The following is a 13,657-nucleotide window of genomic DNA, read 5'->3' on the forward strand; positions in this document are numbered from 1 at the left end:
AACTCATTCTAATGTCAACTAAAAAAAAAATGTAACCTGAAAATTGAGAATTAAGTTCTATTTGGGGTGAAATTAGGACTTAAGCCTAGGAGGCAGCATCTCAGGAAGTCCCAAGAAACTTCTCAGAGGAGGTGAGGGGGAAGGTACTAAGGGGAGATAGTAGGAATAAAAGATTTACAGATAACCAGATTTATAGAAAAAGTTACAGAAAACCAGTTTCCATGGGAAGATGTAAAGGTCTGTGGTCTGTGCTTACTGGAATCACTCCTTTAATATGCACCTCAGCTGTGGGCCAGTCTTTGTTTCTTTCCTGAGTTCCCTCAGGACTCACAGGCCTAACCTTGAGAGTGATTGCATTGACTGATGACCCTGACATCTTTTGTTTTGTCTACAAACTGCAGCCCAGGAATACTGAAATACTGCCTCAAAGAGGAAACTGGAAATATCAAGATATATGTCGTAAAGGTGAAGAGTGAGGTACATGCAGATGATGCTGGAAAAATGTTGCCAGAATCCGGGTTCTTGTTCAAGCAGTCAAAGAATGAACACCCTGAAGGGAACACACAGGCAGCAAGCAAGCAGTCTTTATTACAGGAAAGCAAATAGCTCCCAGGGCTGCTGGGAGATGGGAGAAGGGCAGCCCCCTTCACTGTCCTATAGGGGTTTTTATCCCTTAAAGATGGGAGGTACTAACGTGGGGTCCAGAAAGATATGGTTTTCTCCTATTGGCCTTGCTCAATTACCTATATCAGTCCTTATCCAACTGGGGCTTTAGGGGTGGAAATGTCCTGTAGATCTCACAATTTCTTTGCTCTTTTCTTCCCATTAACTGAGTCACAGGGGATTAGGATTAATGTCCATCTGGGCATAGGTATACTCCCTATAGTAAACAAGGCCTGTGGGGATGTTACTCCCTGGAGCCCTTAAGCCACAAATGTTAATCAACAGCCATGTCAAAGAATGCATGCAAGCCCAGCTTCCTACACTGACTACTTGAGTTATTATTCTGCTTCACAGCCACGCACACATGTTACAGAAGTTTGCTGCTGGCCTTGTGAAAGTTACTATTAGTCACACATCAGTTATCATTGAAGGATTTCAGTGTTTTTCTAGATAGAGGAGATGCAAGATTTGGGCTCATAAAATCTTCTCCTAAAAATATATGACTATCTGAAGACCTGCTGCTCCAGTTTTCAGAGCACAGAATGCCTCCTGGTCTCCACCCTGAGCTCTGCTCAGGGGGTGCTGTAGTTTAGCAGCTGCAGTGGCTTCATGTAGAACCACTTCAAATTGCCAAACTTCAGTTCATACCAGTATGTAATTTCCATTTTTCAGCTATTTTTCTTATAAATTATAGTTTATGAGTAATGCAAACAAATTCTATAATGTAACACTTTCACAGAATCATAGTGTAAATATACAAACACAGTAAGTAATCCAAACAGCTAAGGTGCAAAAAATACAAAGCATAAAGAAATGTTCAGAGTGCTTGTTGTGGCTCAGTGGTAATGAATCCAACTAGTAACCATGAGGGGTGGGTTCAACCCCTGGTTTCACTCAGTGGGTTAAAGGATTCTGCATTGCTGTGAGCTATGGTGTGGGTCTCAGACACAGCTTGGATCCTGCGTTGCTGTGGCTGTTGCATAGGCCAGCAGTTACAGCTCCAATTTGACCCCTAGCCTGCTATCTTCCATATGCTGTGGGTGTCGCCCTAAAAAAAAGACAGAAAAAAAATTTCATTATAGATATCAACTTGAAATTCATATGATTGACTTGTTTCTGGATTGGATTTATGGATGAAAGATATCTCCCTTCGTTAGAGATTTAAAACTACTCTTTACTTATTGACCACTGGAACACATAAACATCCACTTGGAACTCTAGGCACCAATGATTCTATGAAACATGTAGTTCTTAAATTTCCTGTGTGTAAAAGCATATGTGATGTTTTGCTTTCCAGAATCCATCTGATTTTAGCCTACAATCTCAGTTTTAAACATCTAAAAATATCGACTTACAGATGTAGGCATTCTAATTTGTAAAGTTTTGCCCTATTTTTGAGTCTTCCAGATGTTGTCTCCTTTTGAAAATGCAAACATATCTTCAAATTGGACTATTGTTAAATTGCTACAGTTATTCTACATATGCTGAAATAAAAATCAGCTTTTGGAGGTAATTTGAGTTAGATTTATTCTTGGGGTTAGAATAAATGTGGTAGTGAAATGGAGTAGAACACTGTAGCCTCCTGGGCACAGCAGCCTTTTTGGATCCCCTGCTTCTTGTTTGTAGGAAATGGGCTTCGGCCTCCATTACCTTTCCTGAGTTCCAAAAAACATGTTCAAATAGTTACTAATCCGGAAAGGGAGGAGACTCAGAGGAAAGGAAGGAGCAGTCAAGCAACAACAGCGCAGGGCAGGGTCCTGGTTCTGATTCAAGGGATACATTTAACAATATCTTTGAGCTCTTCTGAAAAACTAAACCCCGCACCAAATGGTAGATGCTAAGTCCTTGATGAAGTGTTCTTCATTGCAGCAAGAGACAGGCACAGATTGAGATCCCCAGAAGCTCATTAGGAGACCCCCTGAGGCCAGATTAGAGGAATGTAGGTCCTGCACACACCCTGATCCTTATCAGCAATCCTTCCTTTGAACCACTGCTATAAAACTGATCCATCAGTCTTCTCTGGTGGAGCCACACAGTTTCTGAAGGCATGAGGCCACTCTGTTCCCCTTTGCCTGGTAAAGAAATAAAGCTGTTCTTTCTCCTTCACCCCATACTATGTCTGAGACTCAATTCAGTGTTGATACACAATGGTTGTCTTTTAGCAATAGTAGCTCAATGGTTATTACAGGTTTTTGTTAGATGGCAACTATCTGCCCTTGGCATTATAGCATTTAGGGGAGATTTATTAAGTGTACTTGAATTTGTTGAATATTCTGTCAAAGAGAAAGAAATTTTCCACTATCCTAAATTCTTGTGACTGGTCTAAGAATTCAACTGACATGATACAGGTTAAAAAGAGAAAATCAAACAAAAGTTTAATAACATATATATGTTGGAGACACCCAGGACAACAAAGTAACTCACCAAAATGGAAACCTTCACCTTAAATACTTGGGGTTTTCAGCTAAAGCCAATAAGAGGATGCTGGGGGTAGAGGTTTGCAACTTCAAAGAGGAGGAAGGCATTTCACATGGAGATGGAAAAGGAAAGGATGGGTCCCAGGTTGGGACAGTGAGACACAGAGTGAACTCTGATCTCATCACACCTAAACCATACTGTTGACAGACATCTCTGGTGATATTTCTATTCTGGAAACAGCCCCTTTATCTAAATTCTAAATTATCTAAATTAGGCACTTAAGACGGAGGTAAAAAGAAAAAAACTTCCTGACTTTTCTGTTTCTTAAAAATAATCAGCCTAGGAGTTCCTGTCAAGGCTCAGTAGTTAACAACTAGGAACCATGAGGTTGGTGGTTCCATCCCTGGCCTCGCCCAGTGGGTTAAGGATCCGGCGTTGCCCGTTGCCCTGAGCTGTAGTGTAGGTTGCAGATTCGGCTCAGATCCCACATTACTGTGGCTGTGGTGGTGGTGTAGGCTGGAAGCAATAGCTCTGATTGGACCCTTAGCCTGGGAACCTCCATATGCCATGGGTGCAGCCCTAAATTATCATCATCATCATCATCATCAGCCTAAATTAATCCTCATAAAAAAGAGACATATTTTGGGGTGGCAAATTCTGCTCCCTTACAATTCTAATCAATCATTTCTCTAACACATGCCAATTATTGTACAAATGAAATTGAAAATGACACTGATGGTATGAACCTAGCCAGAACACAGACTGGTACTTGAACCCACATGCCAGGACTCGAACCCAGCCAAAACCCAAACTGGGACCTGAACCCGCCTGCTGGGAGTCAAACCCAGCCTAAACCTAGATTGGGACTTGAACCCACAGTTTTAAATTAGAATCACTCACCCAGACACTGGACTTACTGAGGTTCAGGTTCTTAATTCTCCATGCAGAAGGAATTCAGCAAGAGACAAAGTAATAGGCAAGATATAGATTTATTAAGATAGGACGCTTATGAGAGATGCAAGCAGGCAGGCAAGGAGGCTTTGCCCCAAGAATTATGTGGGCTACAGCCCAAGGGGAGTGCGGGTGAGAAAAGACTGCCTTCTCTTCTTTCTTTATAGCAGCTTCTCCTTGGTATCTGTCATGGTGCTTATTCAAATCAGCAGAAAGGTGGTCCTCAAACTCCTGTTCTTGGTCTGAATCTGAATGCAGGTCTCACCCCGTGCCCCAATGACCTGAGGTATACCTTGTGTCTCCACTAGTTGAGCAAGTCTGCCTTGTTCTGATGGTTTTCTTGAGCAATTATTAACTTACAGTGGTCTCCCAAAATTTCCTAGGGTACCCTTTCTATCTATGGTCCCTTATCAAAATGAAATGTCAGATTTAAAACTGCAAAGAACTTAAGCTCCCAGGACAACAGAGAACCCTTGAGATACTGAAACTTCTCTAGAGTATAACAGCATTAAAGTGGTAATGCTGAAAAAGTCCTACAAGATTTATATTAAAATCTGAAGCTTCCTTTTATATGTATACATAGTAAAGAATACAGAAATTTTCTATCATCTAATATTTACGGTCAGTTAGATTCAATGAACGAAAGCGGACTCTTAGTTTTCATTCCATATCCTTTTTTTTCTTTTTTACCCTAGATAAGGGCAAGTTTTATAATTTCTCTTTCCAAGATAACATTTTAGGTCTTCATCTATTCCAAGCCACATTTAATGTATTTAAATTTTAACTGTTAAGACTGGATGTCTGTTTCACTTTGCTTTTGCACTTGACTTTCCACAAATTTAACATTTGTTCCCACCTCCTAGTCAATAAATTTCATTGCTTTTTGAACTTGTCAATTTTCATGACAATTTGGGATTTTTTTTTTTTTTTTTTTTCATTTTGCTTTTTAGGGCTGTACCTGTGGCATATGGAAGTTCCCAGGCTAGGGGCTGAATCGGCACTACAGTTTCTAGGCTATTCCACAGCCACACCAATGTGGGATCTGAGCCATGTCTGTGACCTACACCATGGCTCACACCAATGCCAGATCCTTAACCCACTAAGTGAGGCCAGGGATAAAAATCATGTCCTCATGGATACTAGTAGGTTTCGTTACGGCTGAGCCACGATGGGAACTATGAATTTGGTAATTCTTAACAAGTTTTAGATCCAATTTTTATAATTAAAATTAGAGAGATGAATTCAATATATTAGTAAAGAAATAAATTTTGTTTCCCACATTGCGATTGCAGGCACAATCATTTCAATGGGGATTTGAAAGATTAGGGAATTGTAGCTACTAATTGATTTGATTCTCTAATTAGAAGGACAGACATCTGTCCAATGACTTTTTTATTCCAAGAATTTTGGCTGTTGGGTAACAGAAGGTACTTACTTCCTATAGGGATGGCTATTAAACTATTAAAGCAACTACATTTTTAGGCAACTGTCTCAGTACTCTGCTCCTTCACCCTGCCTTTGTTGCTTTGTGGTTGCCTCTCAGGTTTGCCTTACTAGCTAGAACATCCACATGAATGTGAGCTCTTGGGCAGCTAAAGGCAAGGCTGTCACTTGTACTGCAATTTTGTTTATAATATCATTTGATATATAGAAATCTTAAGGAGTTCCTGTCATGGCTCAGTGGTTAACGAATCTGACTAGGAACCATGAGGTTGTGGGTTCCATCCCTGGCCTTGCTCAGTGGGTTAAGGATCCGGCGTTGCCGTGAGCTGTGGTGTAGGTTGCAGATGCGGCTGGATTCCTACGTTGCTGTGGCTCTGGCGTAGGCCAGCGGCTACAGCTCAGATTGGACCCCTAGCCTGGGAACCTCCATATGCCGCGGGAGTGGCCGGAGAAATGGCAAAAAGACAAAAAAAAAAAATAATAAAGAAAGAAAGAAATCTTCAATGTTCTTAATCAACCTCTACGGCTTGCTTCCTTACTTTCATGCTTAGAGATCATTTCCCTTTTAAAGGTAAAAGTCATTCAAAGGTATTCTTTTTTTTTGTGATTCTTTTCTGTCTTATTATTAATCCATCTAAAACATATTTTGCATATATTGTGAATTTTATCATTTTAGAAAATAACTGCTACCATATATATACATAAAATAACCATTTTTACAAAATTAATATGAATCTGACTGAAATTTCTCTTGATAATATTAACATTATGGGGAAACATGTCAGTAATTCTAGATCATTTATTATTTTACTATTTAATAGTGGTATAAGGGAATCCTTTTTTATTGTGGAGTTTAATGGGGATGGCTTTTAGTTTTCAAAATAAGTAATATCTTTATTATTATTTATATACATATTACTTTTCATATAATGGTTATTTTAAAATTTTTAGTTTACTATGAGCTTTTATTCCATTTTGATTTTTTTTTTTTAATTTTGGAGTATCTATAAAGACAGGATGAAATTTAAACAAATTTCTTTACATTGGCCCATTCTTGGATTCTATTCCACCAAAGTAGACTAGTCTTTCAAATTTTCTGCTGAAATGCACGATTATTTTTAAAGAATATGAAGTAATAAATATGGTAGATCAATATTTTTCTTTTGCACATTCTTTTTCAGAGTTTGCAAGAGTTATGCAAGTGTCATGAAAGAACTGACAGTATTCATACATACTCTGTACTCTAAAAGAGAACTCGTAACAAGGAAATGTAGTCCCTTTAAAGTTAAAAAATAAAATCTCACCTCTTACTTAGACTGTTGAGGCAAAGGCTTTGCTGGAGCTATAAAGTCAGTCATCTGAATTGTAAAGGGGATGCAGTAATGAAACGGATTTCTTTTCCTCAAATCATTTTCTTGAATTATGCTTACACCCAGCCCAGATCCACATATCTCAGACCTCTGAAAGAAAGGAACTGCAGGACAAGGGAGTGCTAAGGAAAGTCTTTGGAACAACACACATTTAGGTTTGAATGCCAACTTTGATCTTACAAATCTGATTTTACCTTTCTAAGCCCCAATACATGGTCATGTAAAATGGAATAAAAATTCTCTGCTGTATAAATTTATACTCAGTTTATATCCAAACAAGATCTTACATGTCAAGGATTAGCAAGAGATTTGGAAAGAAGTCTTTTTAATCTTTTGCTGTGTTTTTTTTTAAGAAATCCAAGAAAACCATGTCTCTACCTATTTCTTGGTATAAAAATGAGCTATCCATCAGGTAATTCTTAAAAGAACTGAATTTTGTTACCTTGTCAACAAATACATTTTAAATGCTTTACCAACACTCTTATAAAGGTCTCATATGTTCTGACCAAAGACTGTCAAATCTAGACTGGTTGAAGTTCTCTATGTTCATGTAAACTGCAGCAATTGACAAAAAAAAAAAAAAAAAGGGTCATTAATCCTTTTTTTTAAATTTCTATCAACAAAATGGATATCATTCTTTGAAATGAAAAGATACAATCCAGGTGCGACTTGGCGTACTACAAGAAAGTTTCTACACTGAAAAATAGCAATATAAATCCCATGTAAAAGAAATTAACAGAAAATGTTAACTTATGTATTATGCTGAATGATGACCATCTGAAAATGTGAATGGATATACATCCTACCTTGCCTTTGTGGATGAAGAGTGCTGCCTGTCATCAGTAAACAATGGATGTTGCAGTCATCAAGCCATCAGTCACTGCAACCACCCATGACAGTATATCCTGAGGGGATTCAGGATGGAGGAAAAACAGTATGCTGGCCCTGAATGGTTAAGGTGCATATGAAAGGAATAATTTCAGTAAGCCCAGACTCTTTGACTTCCCATACATAGAAAAGCACACAATTCATTAAATTGACAGGTTAATTTTTCTTTAATTAACAGTAATTTTTGATGTTCTGATAACATCAAAAATTCCTATATATTCTGAATCCTCCCTTACCTCTTTAGAACAGCCCCTCAGAGCTATCTGAGAGGCTGTCCATTGGGTTGAAGTCCCCAGTAAATCCACCAAATAAGTCAGTTCTAAAAATTTAGAGAGGAGTCCAACAATTCACTTGTAAAGGGAAGTTTTGAAGGTATTTTATAATTCTTTAGATTGAGAAAGTTAATATTCTTCATCAAAGAATGGGTGGGAAAAGTGTAGGCTGATGAAAACTGTAGACTTAAAGCAAAGAAACTGCCAGACATCTCTATAACAAAAATGGATTTCTTGAGATACATAAAGAACCCTAATTCAGGGTCTTCAACCATGTGCAGTTGAGCCATGTGTAGGTCAAGGTAGAGCCAGGGAAGGAGAGCTCTTTTATAGAGGGGAAAAAGGGAGTTTAGAGGGCTGGAGTAAACAAAGAGTCCGGGGCTTGTCATTGGCGGATTTGTTGCTAGGAAAGAGTCTACTTCCTGGTGGGCTCTGTTAGCTTCCCCACAGGGCATGAGAGCACTCTCTTTTGGCCTTCCATCTTTATTTAATTGAGGTTTCTGCTTATGGTTTTTCTTTTTTTTCTTTTTTTATAGGCCACACTTGTGTCATATAGAAATTCCTGGGTGAGGGGTCAAATCAGAGCTGCAGGTGCAGGCCTACGCTATAGGCACAGCAATGCCAGATGTGAGCTGTGTCTGTGACCCACTCCACAGCTTGCAGCAGCACTGGATACTTAACCTACTAAACAAGGCCAGGAATCAAACCTGCATCCTCATGGATACTACTCAGGTTCTTAACCCACTGAGCCACAACAGGAACTCCCTATTAATTTTTTATATGACTATGACCAAGAGAAGAGACAATGTAGAAGAATAATTCATCGCTGTCTAATATTATTAGGTTTTGATTGTACAAATGCATATACACCTTTTCTTAAACAGGAAAATATTTTCCTTCGAATTTATTATTCACCCAATATTAATATAATTTAAGAGTTATTCTCAGCTGTTATGATTAGGAAAATATCCTTCATCATTCTAGTCACTATCCATGTCGAAACAGCTAATATATCATAGGGGTATAAAAATTATTTTATTGAATTACAATTGTTGAAACTTCTTGTATAAAATGAGTATAATCAGTATAAACTGATCTCTTTTAAAAACCTAATACATGAAGAAATATGTTGAGCTTCCAGTAATTCTCAGCAGGTATAGACTCTACCAAATACTTCTAGTATTGGTATTTTAATTAATGGAAGCCAATCTACAAACAACTTTCAATAGCTTACTAGTTGACTTATTCTTTCAGTGCTGTTATTATTCTTCAGACCTAAAAGAAGAATTTGAGCATTATTAGGTCCAAGATGGGATTGTGATTACAGATAAATTCAGTAACTAAAGACTGCTGTTCATGGAATAGACTCTGGCTACTCCTGGATCAGACATATCTGACTGGATTTGTCAGTGAGTTATCATTAATAATTTACTTAAGAAAAATTATAAACCTCCAGTTGGAAAGAATGTTACAATTAGTTCAGGATTAAAAAAAAATTGGTATCCATTCTGGGCATCCTCGAACTGCTAATACTACAGTCAAAACTGTGTCTACATAGGTGCATTTATCTAGGTATATGGCCTATTGATTTTTATCAGATTATTTAACAGGACCTTGATCCAAAAAGAATAACACATTCATTAAATCACACACACACACACACACACACACACACCCCTCTTCTTTCCCTCTTTCCCTCTGTCTCCCTCTTTCTTTCTTTCTTTGAGTAAACCAAAGTCCAGCAAGGTAAGTTAGCTGGTCCTAAATGCACCTGCCCTTGTCACATAGTTAACAGAGCTAGAATTATAACAAGTTTTCCTGTCCAACTCTTCATTTCCGTTATACTAATGGTCTGTTCTCTTTTAATATTTTGAAAGCATTAGTCTTAAACCATGGTATATATTCTACTAGTGCATCATTAAATATGCCAAATAATGACAGAAAATATTTATATATGCATTGTATCATTTTGCTTACTTAGAATCTGAACAAAGATACTTTCTTTCAACTGTGACTCCTAGGTAAAACTGTTAGGGATAAAATGATAATGTCCTTCTGACATAATTTGATTGGTTGTCTGACAGGCTTTGGTAATTGAAACTAATTGAATCATTAACCTACCTTTACCAAAAAATAAGTGTTTTAATGATAGTCACATTAGAACTTGATGAATGGTTATTAGATGTCAACATTATGCTTCTCACTCTCATTAAAGAGCTGTCTTAAAGTAAATAGCGGGCCCTTGTATCAGAATAATAGGCCAATATGTTTTAACCATTCCTAATAAAACTTATATATGCTTAAAGGTCAAACTTAGGGAAATCTTGTTTTTTCTCTGTGTATTTTAAAATTCCTGAAGTATTATTATTCATCACTATATCATATTATTTCATCTTTTGTAATTTATTATATCGGCCACATCACATAAGGACTTTGAAGTTATTAACTCATTCAAATCATCAATCCATTTTATTTTTATTTATTTATTTATTTATTTTCTTTTTAGGACTGCACCTGAGGCAATGTAAAAGTTCCCAGGCTAATGGTTAAATTGGAGCTGTAGCTTCCAGCCTACACCAGAGTCACAGCAGCAATGCCAGATCTGAGCTGAACCTGCAACATACACTGCACCTTGAGGCAATGCCAGACCCTTAACCCACTGAGCCAGGTCAGGGATGGAACCTACATCCTCATGCAGGGATCTTAACCTGCTGAGCCACAATTGGAACTGCCGTCATCCATTTTAAATAGTATTATTTTCCAGAATAGTTTTATCATTCCAATGCATTTATCATTATTCTTGCCTCCTTAAATGAGAGGTTCTTTAGCATAAAACCAGGTGCTATTTAGATCAGATGGCCCTCCTTTTAGATATATTATTCTTTCCAAAATTATGTTAATACTGACATAAGTCACATGAGGCTCAATATAAATGGAATATATTGTTAGAATAGAAGGGTCAGCAAAGAAATATGTATTTGGCACTTTCTTATAAATTATCATTTTAATTTCTGATATCTTTTATAGATTCTTTTGCAGTTATTTTTAAAATGTGTTGTATTTTGACAAAATTATAATACAAAAACCACGTGCATATTATGCTGTGTACAAAATCTTTTATGTCATAACATAGATGGTGAATAAAAAAGAGAGCTAAGAACTTAAAAAAAAACTTAGAATTTTCAGATGGTAAGTACTTCATATCATGGCACAGTATACTGGCATATTTTAAAAGTTACATTACAGCAGACTCATAAAAGAGTCTGCTGTTGAGGCTCAGCAGGTTAAGAACCAAGAATAGTATCCATGAGGATGTGGGTTTGATCCCTGGCATCACTCAGTGGATTAAGGATCCAGCATTGCTGCAAGCTGCAGTATAGGTCCTAGTTGTAGCTCAGATCCTGCATTGCTGTTGCTGTGTCTGTGGCGTAGGCTGCCAGCTGCCGCTCCAATTCTACCCATAGCCTGGGAATGTCCATACTTTGCAGGCGTGGCCATAAAAAGTAAAGAAAAAAAAAAAAGACAAACCATAAATAATTTTCTCAAGATCGACTATTTTAGAAAATTTCAAGTTTATAATACATTTTTATTAACTATGTTTCTCTCTACACACGCAAAAAAAGTAAGCCTGTGACAGGAAATCAGCTTGATTGGGGCATCATTTCACAGTGTTTTTGTATTCAAAACATTACCTGTACACCTTAAATATATACAATGATTATCTGTCAATCATACCTCAATAAAGCTGAAAAAAAGTACATGTAAATTAAGTGAATGTTGATTGACCTAAAAAAAAGGACTTTTCTCAACAGTTAGGCATATTCAAGTTTTCCCAGTCCACAAGTTATATTTATACTAGCCATATATATCCATATTACAAAACCTTTTACTAAGGGTTCTCAAATTACACAGGCTTGAAAAAAATTGATATGCAAAGACAATGACATTGCTTTCTACATATCACTTAACAGAAAGAGAAAGTTATAGAACAGAGGAAAGAAGCTTAAATATCTAGATCTTTAATGAGAGAACCTGAAACTCTGCAAGATGATCTAGACTCAGAGTTGCCCAATAGTTGCCCAGATGCATTGGGCATCTGAAGAAAGGAAGACTGCAATTAGGTGAATAATTGTGAATCTATGGTGATCTTCAATAATATTTCAAAGTATCTGCCACAATCACATGATATGAAAGACCTAATTATTACTAACACCATCATGGTTTGTTGTTTATAATTAAATGGAATGCTAAATTTCAGTTAGAGGTTAGGGAAAATAAAGATGTAGTTTCCTCAACCAAGTTTAGTAATCTGCTAATTCTATCTATTTAAAACCAGGTTACGAAACTGTTTCCTTACAAATTACCTGAAAATTTTTTGTAATATGTATAACTTAAGAAAAAAGCATAATAAATATAATATTTTCTAGTTTCTCTTTACTTATAAATTACTGATACAAAATGTGTTTAAAATAAAGAAAATTTCTGCAAAGGAAAGTTGAAAAAATATTCTGAATTTATACAATATTAATAAATACTAGATAACACAAAGTTGATGTGCTGAACTATAAGAATATAGATATTAATCATTTCTTCAAATAGATAAGCACATATTATTAAGAAGAGACATTCTTAAGCAGGAATATTTTCATATAATTTGGCTAATATAAATTTTAAAAAAATTGCTTAAAATTCAAGCCTCCTCAATATAGTCTCAGTTTTGTCACATCTTATGAAAAAGAATGTCAAAATAAATTGTGATATTGAACATCTTATATTGAAAATGAGAATGATAGTAATTTAAAATCAAAATAAGAATAACCAAATATACACAAAAAAATGTCAAAACAAATTCAAAAGGAATACACATATTTCAGAATGTGGTATAAAACAAAGGGATACTTTTTATATAACAATTACTTAACTACAGAACTTTTCTCAATGCCATTATCTTAGCCATGAGAAAAACCTAACTTACCTAACTTTTTCTCTAAGTTATACTATTATATTTTAAGACTTTTTTTTTTGGCCAAGCTCCTGGCATGTGAAAGTACCTGAGCCATGGATACTCAATCTTTTTACAACTGAAACATATGTGTGTGTGTATGTACATGTTATATATATGTTATATATATACACACACACACACACAAAACATACTACTTATTCATTCACATATTTTATAGACCCTTAGGTTGTTTCCATATCTTAGCAATTACAAATAATGCTACAATGAACATAGGGGTGCTTATATCTTTTTCAATTAGTGTGTACATTTTCTTTGGATAAATCCCAAGAGGAATTGTTGATTCAATTAGTAGTTCTACTTTTACTTTTCGAGGAAGCTCCAAATTCTTTTTCATAGTGGTTGCATCAATTTACATTCCCACAAATAGTGTTCTAGAGTTCCCTTTTTTTTACAACCTTCCTAACACTTGTAATTTGTTGTTGTATTTTGGATAGTAATTCTTTATCAGATGTATAATTTGCATGTATCTTCTCCCATTCAATAAGTTAGGCTGCCTTATTGTTTTAGTGATGTTTTCCTCCACTATACAAAACATTTTAGTTTGATTTACACTTGTTTGTTCATTTTTGCTTCAGTCCCTCTTGTCCAAGGAGACAGACCAAAAAAATATTGCTGAGACCAACAAA

At 36.2% G+C, this 13,657-nt stretch overlaps 1 protein-coding gene across 11 annotated transcripts in view; it reads right to left on the reverse strand.

The window, feature by feature from the left end:
- Positions 1-13,657, reverse strand: part of LOC110259429 (uncharacterized) — a 904,175-nt gene that overhangs the window by 543,870 nt on the left and 346,648 nt on the right. For 2 of the 11 annotated variants that reach the window (XM_085014120.1, XM_085014127.1), the window contains exons 4-5: positions 7,652-7,790; positions 6,780-6,949 (exon numbers count right to left, since the gene is read on the reverse strand). The exons of 8 other annotated variants lie outside the window; for them this stretch is intronic. The gene's annotated coding sequence lies outside the window, so the exon portion shown is untranslated. The remainder of the gene's footprint in view (positions 1-6,779; positions 6,950-7,651; positions 7,791-13,657) is intronic. One more of the 11 variants, XM_085014123.1, reaches the window with a different exon arrangement.

Source organism: Sus scrofa, chromosome 2 (assembly GCF_054392235.1).
Source record: "Sus scrofa isolate SSC_HxYL_T2T_F1_AM1 chromosome 2, Sscrofa_HxYL_maternal_Yorkshire_Landrace_v2.0, whole genome shotgun sequence".
Lineage (NCBI taxonomy): Eukaryota > Metazoa > Chordata > Mammalia > Artiodactyla > Suidae > Sus > Sus scrofa.